The sequence below is a fragment of the Archocentrus centrarchus genome, unplaced genomic scaffold (genome assembly GCF_007364275.1).
Source record: "Archocentrus centrarchus isolate MPI-CPG fArcCen1 unplaced genomic scaffold, fArcCen1 scaffold_48_ctg1, whole genome shotgun sequence".
In the NCBI taxonomy this organism is placed as follows: domain Eukaryota; kingdom Metazoa; phylum Chordata; class Actinopteri; order Cichliformes; family Cichlidae; genus Archocentrus; species Archocentrus centrarchus.
The window spans coordinates 14,194-32,184 of record NW_022060272.1 but is presented as its reverse complement, the minus strand read 5'-3'; the positions used below and the strand labels follow the sequence as shown (position 1 = coordinate 32,184).

General features: G+C 40.6%; 1 pseudogene; it reads right to left on the bottom strand.

Moving 5' to 3' along the window:
- LOC115777306 (multiple epidermal growth factor-like domains protein 10) overlaps positions 1 to 17,991 on the bottom strand; it is a 50,362-nt pseudogene that overhangs the window by 18,268 nt on the left and 14,103 nt on the right.

Sequence of the window (17,991 nt, the reverse complement as noted above, 5' to 3'; positions counted from 1 at the left end):
AATAAAGGCATGTTAATTACATAAATCTAGGACAAAATGAAAGGAAATTTATGTTTCCTTGAATCTTTTTCTGTTGTAATAATCTGTTGTTTATTTCCCCTTAAATGGTGTCACATTTGTAAGGAAAATGCATTTGTGGGTTGAGCAGCAGGACTGAGTGTGTGGGTTGTGCCCATGAAAAACTTGCCAAATCTTCTCTGCCAAACAGCCTTTTCTGCTATTGACTCTAGTTTGGTGTCATTTATTGGATTGGATTATTGAAGTCTGAAGAAACAAGACCTATTTGCAATTTAACAGTTTATTCAACAAACGTTGGCCTCAGCAGCATGTGGAAGAACCACATGCAGCCTCAAAAGCCTGGCACCTCCTCCTCATGCTGGTTACCAGCTTGGTCACACAACCAACCAAGATTTGTTGGAGGTCAGCTAGTGTGGTTGTGTTGGTCACTCTGGCACGAAAAGCATGCCCAGGCTGATCCCACAGTGTTCAATGGGGTTGAGGTCAGAACTGCAGGAAGGCCATCCCATCCTCTCCACTCCCAAATTCTTGAGATAGTCTCTGATAAAACATGCTCTGTGGGGGCAAGCATTGTGATCTTGAAGGACAGAGTTCAGTCTCAGACTGTGACGATATGGGAATGCTGCTGCTGGTTGCAGAATCTTGATATGTCTCTGCACTGAGATCGCTTCCAATGATGACAAGCCTAACTGTCAGCACCTGGGGTACCAGAAGCTCCAAACTAGAGTCAATAGCAGAATAAGCTATTTGGCATTGGCAGAAAAGATTTAGCAAGTTTTTCATTGGTGTAACCCACATGCTCAACTATGCTGCTCAACCCACAAATGTGGCTCCATTTAAGGGGAAATAAACAAGCTTTCCAACGGTGTAAGATTTATTGCCAAGAAACATTGTTACAACAAAAAAAAAAAAAAATCAACCAAGCACAAATTTCCTTCCTTTTTGTGCTAAGTTTAGATTAAGATGTACTGATGTGTTTTTTGTAACCTCCACAGAACCTCCACAGCGACCCATCTGTAGATAAACTGTAAAAGCTTTCCTAAAGCAAAACTCAGAGAGTTTTTGTACCCACCTTGACGGTGCTCCCCTTGTCTGGCTTGGCATAGTGTGTAGCATAGGTACAGGGCCCCAGGGTGCGGTAGGTGGGGTTGGAGAAGCAGCCACCTAAAGAGCTGCTACTGGGAGATGTGTCTGTAGAAGAGAGCAGGCCTGTGCACTGCAGCCCTGCTGTCCCAGCACAACATCAACACGTTCTCACATACTGTGCTCTACATGACCTCATGCACACTTCTGTTTATTTTTACATATTTAATAGAGCAAACATGTGAACAAAAACAATTTGAAATAACTCGCTGAAGAGAAAAAAGCAGAGATCAAAAGAGGAAACCATCCACGGACATTATACCTGAGAGGGAGTAGTCAGTGGAGTTGATGTGCAGGGCAGGTGTGTAGGTGACACTAGGCACATGGTTGCCTTTCTCTCTCTGGCGATAGCGGAACCAGACCACCAGACCAAGCATGGCCATGATCAGCAGCAGCAGGAAGATGATGCCCAGGACAGCACCTGGTGACTGCTGCTGTGATGCCAAAGCTGGGCTGATCTTGGTGTAGGGGTTCAGTTCCTCCATCATCAGGGCCGCTGAGGAGAACATGGACAAGTAACACTGCTGATCACTGAACTGACTGAACTCTAATGCTTAACAAATTCACATCACCTGTACAGTGCAATCAGATATTTGCCCTGAATGAGAGTTTCAGAGTAAAATTCTTCTCATTTCTCTGAATCTATTGTTACTGTTGGCTCTTATTTTGGTATTTTGCCATGCTAAAAGTGGCTGTAACTACAGTGGGCAGATAATAGGAGACAAATAGTTAAGGGATAGGATGGGGTGACAGTGACAGGACTGGGTAGTGTTTGCAGTGATGCAATTTTTGTACTGGTCTTTGGAGGTAAACTGAGAGCTGAGCACGAAGCCGAAGCTCTTGGATTACTAATTGGTCTACAATGCTACTCTCACCTATGGCCACAAGCTGTCTTTTGTCCTGTCTCCCTGAACTCAATCTGACCCTTGCGACAGATGGCTGCTCCTCCCTGAGCCCAGTCCTGCTGGAGGTTTCTTCCTCTTAACAGGGAGTTTTTCCTTCCCACTGCTCATAGGGGTTTGTCTGGTTGTTGGGTTTTCTCTGTATAGTGTTTACCTTACAATAGAAAGCACTTTAAGGTGACTGTGTTTGTTGTGATTTGGCACTACATGAATAAAATTTAACTGAACAGAATAGTGACCAAATGAATAGCAGTGGAAAAGAGCTTCCTTTAAAGGGTATCTATCTGGCTGACTGACACTGGCTCTGTTATTCACTCATACGTTTACAGATTTGATTAGATAGAAGTAAATATTTTCAGCTCTGACTCTGACTTAACTGTATTTCAAAATTCTCCCGATTCTCCCCTGTCCATAAAGCCAAAGGTTTGTTTTGGAATTGGAGTTGTGGAGCTGAAACTGACTGAATTTTTGGGTGGTTTTCCAGGTGGAAGTTTTAAACTAGAACTCGGTTGCATTCAACCAAGGCAGACAAGTTACATTTTATATCCATCTTTCCTCCTGTTCCCTTCTTATGCCCTTTAATAATGTCCAGAAAAAAGTGTTTTTGCTGAAAACTGGCCTTTTAGTATGGGCTATCAAGACTTCATTTCGTCCTATACATGATTTTTTTTTTTTTTTTTAATTAGCAGACAGTGAAAATTCTTGTAGGGTTTCAGGTCATCTGCCTGAAAGCTGAAGGCTCTGCCTCCTATTCTACTTTTAAATAACCTAGGAACCACAACTAAGCCTGCAGTCTGAGAGCAAAGTGCTCTATTAGGGTGATATGGTACTGAGTGCCTGATTATTCAAGAGCTTGTATGAGAAGAGAAGGATTTGAAATTAAATTCTGGATTTAACAGGGAGCCAATGAAGAGAAGCCAATATGGGAGAAATCTGCTGTCTCTTTCTAGTCTCTGTCAGCACTCTAGCTGCAGCATTTTGGATCAGCTGAAGGCTTTTCAGGGAACTGTTAGGACAACCTGATAGTAATGAATTATGATAGTCAAGCCTAAAATTAATAAATGCATGAATTCGCTTTTCAGAATCACTCTGAGAAAGGATGTTCCTTGACTCAGTGTTACTGAAAGCCAAGGTAATGGCATCCAGAGTGTAATGGAAAATTTGTTTTTCAACTCTAATAACCTCTGTGTACCTCTATGGTATGTAATTGTAATTTTCTAGTATAAAGACCAAGTGTGCGAAGATGGGAAAACAAATTTCTTTGTAGGCTGTGTCCAAGGCCATGACGCACTTATTATCAGACGGATGCTACATGGTGGTGGGAACTTGAACTCCTCAGAGCTATCAGAACAACACACTCATATCAACACAATGAGTATAAAGGAACGGTGGTTATTTTGTTCTTCGGTCAATGCCGGTGCAAAGTCTGTCATATTCTTACTTTCAATAAATCATCATGAAATCAGTTTAGTTTCAGGGCTCAACGTATTTTTTCCACAAGACAGAGTAAATATGTGGTTAGACATCATGTTTCTAAGGTTTGTAGGACCGAGTACAATAACTTCAGTTTTATCTGAATTTAGAAGCAGGTAATTAGAGGTCATCCTTTACGTCTTTAAGACATTCCTGCAGTTTAAAATATTTAAGTATCAAACACTGCACTGAAGTATAGCAAGAAAAGAACAGAGATGAGTCCACTGTCAGAGGCTGTAAGAAGATCATTTGTAACCTTCACTAATGCTGTTTCTGTACTGTGATGAATTCTGAAACCTGACAGAAACTCTTCAAATAAACCGTTCCTCTGCAGATGATCAGTTAGCTGTTTACAACTACTCCTTCAAGAATCTTTGAGAGAAAAGGAAGGGTTGGAGATTGGCCTATAATTAACTAGCCATCACTAGCCATCATTTGACCCAGCTGTTTAGCTGGGTCAAGTGATGGCTTTAAAAAAAAAAAAAACCTAAACAAATTCAAACAAATTAGAAAAAACCTGCCAAATCAAACACACAGAGCTACCTGCTGTGGTGACAAAGAAGCAGTTGATAATAGTTTCTATTCAAAATGCAGTAATTGATATTTGGTAGTTTAGCTGTGTTCTTGGACTTCCCTGCCTTTCTATGAGCATACAGGGAAATCAAAAGGAACAAGGACCCTTTCCTAGAACAGAGCAGGCACAAAAGGCAGTGCACATGGCATTGGTTATGTCAGAGATGACGTGAAGAGCATGAAATGGAGAAGCTGGGAGGGAGGCGGGTTGCAAAGTGCCTTGCAGTGCAACTCTGTTTGGGAGGAAGTAGCTTAAATATCAAAGTCATTATCTATGACTCTGTGACCTGTCTGAACAAATGCTATGCTAGTACTATTTAGCAGGGGTGTCCAAGGCAAATCTCCCTCTGGATCAAACTCTTATCCTATTACTACCGCAGACACACCTTTAAATGTGCAGCTGGATACTCACTAATAATATATTTGTAAACCCAAACATACAGTTTATCTGCTGGAGTTTGAAAGCATTTTTTTTAATGCAGTCTGATTTTTTTAATGCTTTGGCCTTGACTGTTGGCCAATGAATATATTAAAGAAATGTTTTAAAGGCCCAGAATATTTTTTTAGAAAACAACTTCCATGTCTTGACTTAAATTAAAATTCTCTTCATTCCAAAATTGAAAACATGTAGTCATGTTGGTCCATCCATGAGCTCTTTGTACTTTCACCCTATAGGAACAGTCTAATGCTGTCTGTATGAGTTTTCTGGATGTTCTACTATTGCCTTGTATTCTATTATTCAACTGAGGCTAAAGAAACCAACAGGAAGAAGATAACAAAATGTTCAGATCGAGCTCCATCTTCCTCTCTGTGTACAGAGCCATTAGTTCTCACCCTGGTCGCACCGAATGCCTTTGAAGCCGATGCTGCAGTAGCAGGTTCCAGTCACGTAGTCACAGGTGGCATTGTTCATACACTCACACAGCTGCTGGCAGCCGTAGCCAAATGTCCCTGCAGGACACTCTGGACACAGGGATTGGGGGGGGGTTAATACATCTTAAAACCTAACAGGTGGATGTGCAACTGTCCACACATAAGAACCACTAAACACACTCACTGAGCTCACAGCTCTGTCCTATGAAGCCTGTCCTGCAGGAGCACTGTCCAGTGATGTGGTCACAGTCAGCGCCATTCTGACAGCGACACACCTCAGCACACTGAGAGCCATAGAAACCTGCGAGGCAGCCTGGAGGGAAATACACAACAACTGTTTGTTTGTTTGTTTTTTTTGTTTTAATGTCAACATCATGCTTTAAATGTGAGTTTTCACCAGCATCAGTTTTCACTCATCTTCATGCAGAGATGATCCAAAAATTTAAATGTGTTTGGAAGCACTTTCTCTGGGATCAGCTAATTGATTCTGTCAACGTGAAGCCAAAATGCATGATCTCTGGAAATTTAATGAAACCCCAGTTTATTTCAGGTAGATTTTCAACAACTGCCCACACTTTCTCTTCTATATTTCAAGTGATACAGAAACACGATAATGATAGAGAAACAGCATCAAGAAACATAATGTTCACAGAGAATGAACCCAAAAATATCATAAATGTAAATTTAGATAAACAAACTTGGAATATTCACAATATATATAGAACAGCTTTCTAGATAGTTCTGTACTTTTTAAATTATGCAGTTCTTTCATATATTATGCATGTTATGATGGTATTTGAGGGCCTTTGTAGGTTGATAAAAAATAAAAGAGAGGAAAGGTTTAATATCTTTAAAAGAAAAGTAAGTTACAAATTTACAAGACAAAAGTGCATATTCTTTGAGATTAACTTGATAAATTTATGATAAGAACTCACAAATTTCTGACAAAGAATATTCTTACAGGTTATAAACTCCTAAATAAGCAAAGAAGAAAAGAAAAAAATACTTTGAAAAAACAGATGCTGACATCACCTGCAGGGGGTGATCTAATCAACTTATTACTTACACTATATTGCCAAAAGTATTCACTCACTCATCCAAATCATTGAATTCAAGTGTTCCAATCACTTGTATGGCCACAGCTGTATAAACCAACCACCTAGGCATGCAGACTGCTTCTACAAACATTAGTGAAAGAATGGGTCGCTCTCAGGAGCTCAGTGAATTCCAGCGTGGTACCGTGATAGGATGATACCTGTGCAACAAGTCCAGTCTTGAAATTTCCTCACTACTAAACATTCCACAGTCAGCTGTTAGTGGGATTATAACAAAGTGGAAGTGATTGGTAAACAACAGCGACTCCGCCATGAAGTGGTAGGCCACGTAAAATCACAGAGTGGGGTCAGTGGATGCTGAGGAGTACAGTTAAAAGCATTTTAAGTGTAAATCTAAAGGTCACCAATGTTCTGCAGAGTCAGTCACTACAGACCGCCAAACTTAGTTCAAGAACAATGTGTAGAGAGCTTCATGGAATGAGTTTCCATGGCCAAGCAGCTGCATCTAAGCCTTACATCAGCAAGTGCAATGCAAAGCATCATGTGCTGGTGTAAAGCACACCCCCACTGGACTCAGTATAGACGTGTTCTCTGGAGTGATGACTCACGCTTCTCTGTCCGCAATCCAACAGATGAGATGGTTTGGCGGTTGCCAGGAGAACAGTACTTGTCAGACTGCATTGTGTCAAGTGCCAACTTTGGTGGAGGGGGGATCCTGGTGTGGAGTTGTTTTTCAGGAGTTGGGCTCAGCCCCTTAGTTCCAGTGAAAGGAACTCTTAATGCTTCAGCATACTAAGACATAAGCAATGACAACCAAGAGAAGTGGGTGAAGAACCTTTCAGACAGAGTCCTCACCAAATCAGAAGAAAACGTGCTAGCCAAAGGGATCTATTTTGCCATATCCCCACAACAGCTGCCCATAGTGGACCTCATTACGGCCACAGAAACAGCAATAACAAACTATCACAACCGGAAGCAGAACAGATCAGGATGAAAGTTTCAGCTACACTCTTCAGTGCAAGAATTCCTCCATCCAACCTCACCATTCAAGAGAAGAAGGCCATCACAGCCCTGAGTAAGGATCAAAACATCACCATACTACCAGCCGACAAGGGGAATTGCACCGGTGTTCTGAATGCAACTGATTACCGCTCCAAATTTACTACACTCCTCAGTGACAACAATACTTATGAGGTCTTGAGACGAGACATTAGCAACTACAAGAAAAAAGTCAACTGTTGACTACAACAACTCGGAAACGAAAAAGCCATTGACCGCCCCACTTACTACCATCTGTACCTTGGAGAAACTACTCAATGCATTTATGGACTCCCAAAGATCCACCAAGAAGGAATCCCACTCAGATCCATTATCAGCAGTATAAACTCAGTCAACCACAACATTTCCAAACACCTCGCCACCATCTTATCTCCACTTGCTGGCAACACACCCCACCACATTGAAAACTCCACAGATTTTATGAACAAGGTCCATAATCTTGTACTGAATCCAGATGAAACCATGGTGTCCTTTGATGTGGTTTCACTTTTCACTTGCATACCCACAACTGAGGCAGTGCAGACATCAGAAAACGACTACAGGAAGACGACTCTTACAGAACAGAACCAGCTTTATCCCAGATCAGATTTGTGCACTATTAGACCTCTGCCTTACCACAACGTATTTCAAATACAATGATGGATTCTAAAGACAGAAGCATGGATGTGCCATGGGCTCCCCAGTGTCTCCCATTGTAGCCAACCTTTACATGGAGGAAGTGGAAAGTAAAGCTCTTGGTTCTTTTAAAGGGATGGCACCTAGCCACTGGTACAGATATATAGATGACAACTGGGTCAAAATCAAAACCCAAGAAGTAGAAGCCTTCACTGACCACATCAACTCAGTGGATAAATACATAAGGTTTACCAGGGAGGATACCAGAGATAACAGGTTACCATTCCTGGACTGTGCTGTGCTTATTGAGGAAGATGGAGGCGTCAACACTGACGTTTACCAGAAGCCCACACACACAGACCAGACCACACAGACTCTTTGACTCCCACCATCCACTGGAACACAAACTTGGGGTGATCAGGACCCTGCAACACCGGGCAGAAAACGTTCCCTCTAAGACAGAAGGGAAACAAAAGGAACACACACATATTAAGAAAGCCCTCAAAAAAATGTGGTTACCTGAACTGGGCATTCATCAGATCAGCCAATATGCACATGAAGGTCAAACACAAACTGGGGAGAATAAGAATGACAAGAGGAACAACATTGTCATCCCTTATGTGGCAGCTTGTCAGAGAAACTCAGAAGAATTTTCTCCAAGCATGACATCCCAGTATACTTCAAACCAAGTCACATCCCAAGGCAAAAACTGGTTCATTCCAAGGACAAACCCCCCAAAACAAGATCAGCAACGTAATGTCTGCTGTTCAGTGCAGTGAAGAGTGCTCGGACCTCTACACTGGAGAAAGCAAAACGCTTCTTCACAAACGAATGGCACAACATAGAAGAGCCACCTCGACAGGACAAGACTCAGCTGTACATCTGCAACTGAAGGTCAAAGGTCACTCTTTTGAGGATGCCAATGTTGACAGGGAAGACAGGTGGTTTGAAAGAGGAGTAAAAGAAGCCATCTATGTCCATTGTGAAGAACAACCATTGAACAGAGGAGGTGGATTACGTCACCAACCCCCCACCCCCCGCGCGCTTGCAGTGCTGTCCTGAGCTCCCTTCCCAGACGTCTCAACCCTCATTCACACCTTTGTTCCAGTGACCTCAATAGTCCACATGAAACAATGGAGTGAAGTCCTATATTAGTTTCATCTGAAACCACCAATTGTAATGCCCCACGCCTCCTTTCACACCTTGGCGCATGCAATTATGCACATGAACAATAGAGGGTCATAACCATCTCCAGGGGACCTACGCCCACAGGGGTTTAAGTACCTGGGTCTCTCCACCTTTGGTTTGAGAACTGAAGAAGCCTTTGACCCAGGGGTGGGCAATTCCAGGCCTCAAGGCCCGGTGTCCTGCAGGTTTTAGATGTGTCCCTGATCCAATACACCTGAATCAAATGGCTGAATTACCTCCTCAGTATGCAGTCAAGTTCTCCAGAGTCCTGCTAATGACTTCTATATGTGATTCAGGTGTGTTGGCTCAGGAACACATCTAAAACATGCAGGACACCGGCCCTCAAGGCCTGGAGTTGCCCACCCCTGGTCTGACCTCACAAGAAGTGTGTTTATGATCAAAAATTCCCATAAACACTCCTAAACCTTGTGGAAAGCCTTCCCAGAAGACTTGAAGCTGTTATAGCTGCAGAGGGTGGGCCAACATCAAATTAAACCCTATGGATTAAGAATGGAATGTCACTCAAGTTCATATGCATGTGAAGGTGTGAGCAAATACTTCTGGCAATATAGTGTACTTTGAAATGAGATTTTGCAATAGAGTAATACTTGTGATTTACCAGAATTACAAAATCAGAGGCATCTACACTTTGGAGAGACAATGCAGTGAACTGGGTATTCAACAGAAAACAGTTTGATTGGATTTGAGTCAAGTGTTTGCTTTTGTGCAGCAGGACCTACTTTACAAGTGCAGAAACTCAGGCTGAATAATGAAGCCAAAGTGGAACCATATAAAAAGCAGTTCTTTACATGGCCACTTTCCTAAAACTTTCAGTGCTGAAAGTGAATCAATCTGCACAGTTGCATAATATTTAAAAAAAGAAAAAACAGTTTATGAACATGAAGAAACTGCTGAGATAAGCATTTTATGGCCTTCCAACCCAGAGTAATAATATCTGGGGGTGTAGCAAGGGGAAAATGAAGATTATCACCTCCTCCAGTGGTCGCACAATTCATCTAAATGCTCTTTTTTTTTTTCTTTTTCTTTTTTTAACAAATTGAATGTAAAACATTCTACTCTTGAAATAAGCATATGTAAAATATTACTACACAGTTCACCTATCTCCCCATGTTTGTTCTGTTTGTCTTTTTGGGTGAGTGTTCTGTTAACTGTAATTTCCCCATTGTGGGATCAATAAAGTATCATCATCATCATCATCATCATCATCATCATTTAACACACAATTTCAGTCAAAAATTGTGCACTGTATTGTGGAAACAAAACGTAGTGATGTCCATAATTATTTGGATGACACATTTTTTTGTAGTTGTGGTTCTGTACACCACCAGAGTGGATTTTAAATCAAACAGTCAAGGAAGGAGTGAAGTGCAAACTTTCAGCTTTAATTCTAGTGGTTTAAAAAAAGTTGTGCATTAACTGTTTAGGAAGCCATTTTTACACAGTCACTGATTTTCAGGGGCTCAAAAGTAATTGGACAATTGACTGACAAGCAGTTTCATAACCAGGTGAAGCCTGTTCCCTCATTATTCCATGACAGATTAAGCAGGTAAAAGATTTGAACTTCATTCCAAGACTTTTATAGCTGTTCACTAGAACATACAAACCCGATTCCTAAAAATGATTTAAATACTGCCACCTTAAAAGCCTGTGGTATGTAACAAATTAATAGATATAGAATGATCATATTTAAGATTGAAGAATTAATTAATGGTAGAACTTCTTGGAGCAGTCTTAATAGGAATGGTGTCTAATAGACACGTTAATGGTTTAGAAGAAGTAAATACTGAAGTTAACTCAGAAAGATCAATTAGAAGAAAAGAGTCTAAATAAATATCAGTAGTACTGAAAGTAGTTGTATATAAAGATATCTCTGTGAGATGGTTATGAATCATTTTTTTCTAATGGTTAAAATTTTATTTATGAAGAAATTCATGAAGTCATTACTAGTTAATCAGTGATAAATAGTAAGATGTCCTAGCTTTACGGAGGGCTGTTTTATAGAACAACAAACTCTTGTTCCATTTCCTCTCCAGCTTACTGGTTATCTACTTTAAGCTGTGCGTTTGTAAGTTATACCACGGAGTCAGGCACTGGTGATTTGAGAGTCACAGTATCCAGAGAGGATGTAATACTATTGACAAGATAATCAGCTTCACTGGGAGCAGAGTTTATGTAGCTGCTCTGCAATGTGTTGGTACATGACATTAAAAATGATTCAATTTCAATTCAACTGTGTGTGTGTATGTGTGTGTATATATATATATATATATATATATATATATATATATATATATATATATATATATATATATATATATATATATATATATATATATATATATATATATATATATATATATATATATATATATGCAAGAACCAACAGGGCCTTAAAATCTATCCACCAGAATGAAATGCTTGGTGAAGGAGAGGGAGGTGCGGTGCACAGACCTCGAGCCTGGTGAGACGCAGGAGGACCGCGGCCAGGAGTCAGACCACAGAGCCCAGTCTCTCCATGCACCTCAGTTCACCACTCCCTGCAGAGTAGCTCACTGACAGCAGATTAAGTGGCCCCCAGCCAGGAAGTGGAGTGTATGATTGCAGTTTGACATGGATATGAAGAAGATCATTCAAGCTGCAGCTAAAGGAGATGAAGACTGCCGGCTCCATGCAATGACTGCCATCATTTGTGGCTACGCTGCTGAGAGATTTGGTTGTGTTGGAAAAAAGCACAAATACACTTTAACCATGAACCGCAGGGCCGCTAAGATTCACCAGCTCAGGCAGGAACTCTGCGCCCTCAAGAAAAGATACAAAACATCTACCGAAGAAGAGCAGCATGCTCTAGCTGACCTCCAGAACATCAAAGGGAAAAAGCTTACAACCCTCCAGAGAGCAGAGTGGCAGAGGAGAAGGGGAAGAGCGAGAGAGCTAGGAAGTGGGCTGCCTTCATTGCAAATCCCCTTGACTTTACAAGGCAGCTACTTGGGGACAAGTGCAATGGCTTTCTTAGCTGCTCAGCAGAAGAAGTAAACTCCTTTCTGCACAAGACCCTGAACAATCCAATGAGACAACAGGAACTGGAACCCATCAGAGCTCTCATTAGCTCAGCACCGCCAACAGTAGAGTTCAATCTGAGGGAACCCAGCTTCAAGGAGGTTGTGGCGGTGATTAAAGCAGCATGTTCAGTCTCAGCTCCAGGCCCTAGTGGTGTACCCTATGTGACGTACAAATACTTGCCCCCTCATCACCTCTGGAAGATCTTGAAGGTGATATGGCAGAGAAAGAAAGTTGCTGACCAGTGGAGGTGCGCTGAGGGAGTCTGGATCCCAAAAGAGGAAAACTCAAAGAACATCAATTAATTTCATTCCATCTCACTGTTGAGTGTCGAAGGGAATGTGTTCTTTATCACTGTCTCTCGAAAACTCAGAGTTTCTCCTCAAGAATAGTTACATTGATCCCTCGGTGCAGAAGGGTGGAATCCCTGAAATTCCTGGTTGCTTGGAGCACAACAGTGCTGATCTGAGAAACCCATGAGAACAAAGGCGACTTGTGTGTGCTGTGGTTGGATCTGGCTAACGCCTATGGGTCCACCACGCAAACTGGCTGAGCTTGCATTACACCGCCACCATATTTCCAGTAAGATCAATGATCTGATCCTGGACTATTCCTGGACCTAACAGGAATGACTAAGAAGAAGGCCATTAAATCCATGAGTGAAGAAGCAGAGAAAGCCACACAGTGGCTGTGGATACAGAGGACTGACCTGTGGGCAGTTAATGCTGGGATGCAAGTTGGAGTCTGCTCGACCCCGGCTCGGTCGCCTGGGTGAGGGTGTCTGATGTTGAAAGACCTGAAACTGGTTACATCACTGATGATGCACCCTAGTGCATGCAGGAGATGTATCTTGTACACATAAATGCCAAATCACAACAGTCACTTTATATTGTAAGGTAAGTAAGTAAGTAAAATTTATTTATATACCATCTTTCTAGATAAAAATCACAAAATGCTTCACAACAATCAAAGGAAAAACAGTAAAACACAGTAATAAAAACATAATGTATACAGGCATTTTACCACCCAAAGCTCTGATAGTGATCACCAAGATCTTAATAAACTAAAGTCTGAATTTGATGGGGTGCCAGTGCAAAGATGACAAAATAAGTGCCACATGAGACCACTTAGGGGATGGAAAACAAACTCTTCCTAGGCCACAAAGGAAATAGGAATTCATGCATTAGGATATGCAGTTTTTTCATCTACCAGTAGATGGCGATATAGGTATGAGGTACTAAAACATGAGCAGCACTGCAAATTAGTGCATTAGTGATGAGCTCTCACAGCAGCCAGAGCAGGTTGATAGGTGTGTGTGTGTGTGTGTGTGTGTGTGTGTGTGTGTGTGTGTGGGTGTGTGTGTGTGTGTGTGTGTGTGTGTGAGAGAGAGAGAGAGCAATAGAGACATACGTTGAGTACAGTAGAGACCTGTCCATCCAGGGTTGCAGTTACATGCTCCATCTGTAGCGCTGCACTGAGCTCCATTGTGACAGTTACACATGTGGATGCAGTCAAGGCCCCATGAGCCCTGAGGACATGCTGCCAGAAGCACACATTAAAACACAGAAAAAAGTAAGTGCAGACACTCAAAGACACATGCAGTACACAGAGTATTTGATAAAAGTGGCTGCTTAAATGCCACATGACAGCAAATCATGATCTATTATGCTAGGATTTACTAGGCACTTTATTCCTTCATTTTTTTTACAGCATAATGTTGACTTGATTCATGAAAGTGGCAAATACCTATAATACATATAAAAATACATATAACAACAAACCCTTATCATAAGTTTTTAAAACCTTCTTCCACATCAGCACAATCTCTTCAAATGTCACCAAAGTGAAGAACAGACATGACATACATCAGGATTCTGCGTGCCTTCATTAACTTTACAAATGACTGACTGTGGTAGCTATTCAATGTAAGATGGATAATTAATGTCAAAGCCAGTCCAGTAATTGGAGGTTTTTCTTCAGGTTGTCTCGCACTGATCAACTAAAACACAAGGGATGAATAACAAAATGCATTTCAGCTATTCTTTCCAAAGTGAAGAAGTGAAGTCAATAAATGCAGAGGTGCAAAAATGTCCTGTATGTTGCCTCTTACGCTTGGAACAGTCTTCGCCGATCCATCCAGGGTAGCACTGACAGGAGCCATCAATGGGGTTACAAGTGCCATTATTGGTACACAAACAGGTCTCAGCACAGGCTTTACCAAACCTTCCACTGGGACACACTGTGGAGAGACATGCACACACACAGACACAGATGGACTCATGAAAACACAACAAGATAGTAGGTCAAAAATAATATTCTGCATCTATTTTATAAGCACATGAAATGTTCCAACATTTCCAGATATTCACGCAGCCTACTATTATTTTGGATGCATTTTTTTTTTTAATACTTTTAATAAGACAGTTTGATAGAAGACAGACAGCAGGAAATAGAAAATGACTGGTATGCATCAAAGTTCCTGTTGTGATTCATAATCCATTTGCTAAGTTTTTACCCATATGTCATGAATATGTCAAGTTTGATGAACATTAGACTCATCTCCTGAAGAAACTTCTAAAGCGATTAATAGTAATTTTTCCCCCCCTATAAACGAGAGTGCAAGTCTGGTGGATTTCAGTCCAGGCTAAAATGATGACACATGCAGTAACTGGTGGTGCAAATGCACTTTATTACTAATTAATACTTTTAATAAAGAAGCCAGGAAACAACTAGCTTTTTTTCATCATTTTGTGCCCAGCTGTGATCTGATTTTTGCTGCTCATGTCTGTAAATATAATCTCAATAAGATCCACCATACTCTAACTTTAATCCTAGCTCTAACTCAACTTTCTCATCTAAATCTTGTCAGCTTTGACCAACATGGCAACTGTTAAATTATCAGTGGTAGTTCATAAACCAACAGATGACTGCGTGGTTGTTACTTTCACTTCTTTTATACAGTCCATGAGTGAAAGGGATCTGCTCCTGTCTAATACACATAGAAGTCATGCAGTCTGCCTTTTGAAAAAAATGGGTTGCTCTAAAGAGCTCACTGATTTCAAATGTGGTACTGGATGCCATCATTGAGTTCCAAGCCTACACAGTCCCCAATTTAACTGTAAGTAGTATAATTACAAAAAGAAAGCATTTAGGAACAGCAGCAATCAGCCATGAAGTGGTTTCAGTTTTAAATATACAGTACCAGTCAAAGGTTTGGACACATTCACCATGAGTTTGTCCAAACCTTTGACTGGTACTGTAATTAATCTGTATTAACAGACTACATACAACAGGCTTTTAAGGTGGTGATTAAACCATTTCTTAAAAAGCCCATATTGGCTTCTCTTCATTGGCTCTCTGTTAAATCCAAAATTTACTTAAAATCTTTCTCCTCACATACAAGGTCTTCAATAATCAGGCCCCATCTTATCATAGTAACCATATCACCCCAATAGAGCACTTCACTCTCAGACTGCTGGCTTACTTGTGACGGTATTTAAGAGTAGAATCGAAGGCAGAGCCTTCAGCTTTCAGGCCCCTCTTCTGTTGAACCAGCTCCCAGCTTGGATCCAGGAGACAGACACCCTCTCTATTTTTAAGATTAGGCTTAAAACTTTCCTTTTTGATCAAGCTTACAGTTAGGGCTGGATCAGGTGACCCTGAACCCTAGGCTGCTGGTGGGTTCCCTTAATGCAGTAGGTGTTTTTTTCCTTACTTGTCTCTTTTCACTCTGTTTATACAGCACTATTGTATTTAATCATTTGCAATTACTAAACACTGGTATCCTTTCCTGTAGTCTGCCTTTGGAGAAGCTAGAGAGATGATACAAAGTGGAGTTGCTGAGTGCTGAGGTGCATTGTGTGTAAAATTTGCCCTGCTGACTCAATGACTGCAGAGTTCCAAGCCTTCTCTGCCATTAACATCGGGACAAAAACTGTGCACCGGGAGTTTCAATGCATGGGTTTCTATGGCTGGGGGGCTACAGCTGACTTTCAAAATACAAGGAATTCTAAAAAAATCTGCAGCAAAGCTCTATGTACAAAAAAAACCAAATGAACCTTTAACAATGTGATTAAAAAAACTAAAAGTGTGAGAAAGACAGGCAGTGGCCCTGGCCTTTCCTGTTCCACAGTGAAACACAGAGGAGGGCATGTCAACATCAGGGCATGTAGAGCTACCTCTGAAACAACTGTACACACTGATGATAAGAAATGAAAGCAAGAGTAGGTAAATTTAGAATTGTCCCAAATCATCTACAAAGCAGTTCCTGCAATGTCATTGATGTAACCTTAATCCTACAACATGATAATATCTTTCCGCATGATACTAAAACTTTAGTTCTTTCAGGTGTGTGGACTAAAGAAGCCACAGAGCTAAGTCTGGGGCTGCACTTCTTCATCAAATACCCTTGCTTCAATGTCATTATGAAATTAAACATAAAAGACTTTAGTCTTTCCACCAATTACACAAAATGTATTTGTGAAACATCAAATTTCAGTCTCAGTGCCTTCACAATTTGGAGGCACTATAAAAACGGGCACATTCTAAAAAACTCTGTTATTATATTTCTGCTCATAAGGCAAAATGCTGTGCTGCTGAAAACTGGAGAAAAACTAGTTACCAGTGAAAAAAAATGTTAAGGACTGAGACATGAATCTGTGATGTTTAGATCGCCGCTCTGGGTTTGCACCAAGTGTTTGACCAGGCCCCGGACTGTTTTAGTTTTGGCCTGGTTCTGGGTGTGGTTCATTTTACTGGGTGCTGAAGCCTGTCTGACCTGGCTTTCAGCTGGTATTAGACTGGTTTTCCAGTGCTTTTAAGTTGTTTTATTTTGGACGTGGTTGGGGTATCTTGAAGTAGTTATTAGAATCAGAATTTGATTTAGCAACTGCAGTTCTTCAGTGTCCCTGTGAATCTAGATTACATGTTAATTGCTCTGATACTACAGAAATAATACAAACATTGTAATTCTCAGACAAGTTCTGAGAATTTTGAATCCTAATGTCCCTGACAATGTACCGTGCCCACATAGCACTGTACAAAGGGAAGCCTTCAAAAGCTGTATAACCCTGTTATACAATGTACAGCATAAAAAAAATATGCATACATTATCCAAGATCCAAAGCGCAAATTTTACAAACACTGCAACATTAATAAATGAATGGTAAAAATATGAATTCACAATTTAATCATTAATCATTCTTCACTGTAGAAGAAAAGACACAAAGACTCAAAAGACTGAAGGAAAACAAGAAATACTGAGGCTAGCAAATTTGGAAAATGTAATTATTTAATAAAACTGTGGGTAGACGAGATTAAAAGGCAACTATGTGCAAAAGTGGAAAAACATGAAAATCGAGTTATCCAAACCGCACAAACTATGACCTTCTGTTTCAGGGAAATGTTCAGTACAAAATAATATTTACTGTTACCTTCAAGTTATGCTTGTCTTTAATTTGATGGGAATTCAAGTTTGAACACTTCTACAACTTTTTATTGTTACTGTGAGCTTTGCCCAGCTGGAGAAAACAGGACATGCAAAAAGCTCATCCAGTAAGACAAAGCTGGAATAAGCTTTGTGCACAGTTAGTCTGTATTCCAGACAACCGTTTTAGTGAAAGACGCATTGCATTGCTTTAGGATGCAATATTCCTGCTTTTTTATATTCAAATTTGGTAAATGTAGTTATACTAATAAAACATTGAGACACGATCTGTAGTGCCTGACAAGCCTGATAATATATTAATGTGCTGTGGGGTTTTTTGATTATTGCCAATTAACATGAATGAGCACACAGCAACTACTGCGTGTAATATTTCAGCTTCAACTTAGATTTGGCAGCATATTTAGTAAAAACAAATAAACACACACAAAATACTAAAAATTCCAAACAGTAACTTCTTAGTGTTCCCTGGAAAGGAACCATCATATTACAGTTTAAAGAATTCATAGTGTAAAAGTTAAAAAATATTGTAAGCTGGCACTTAATTTGAACCTATACACATGTGTTGAAT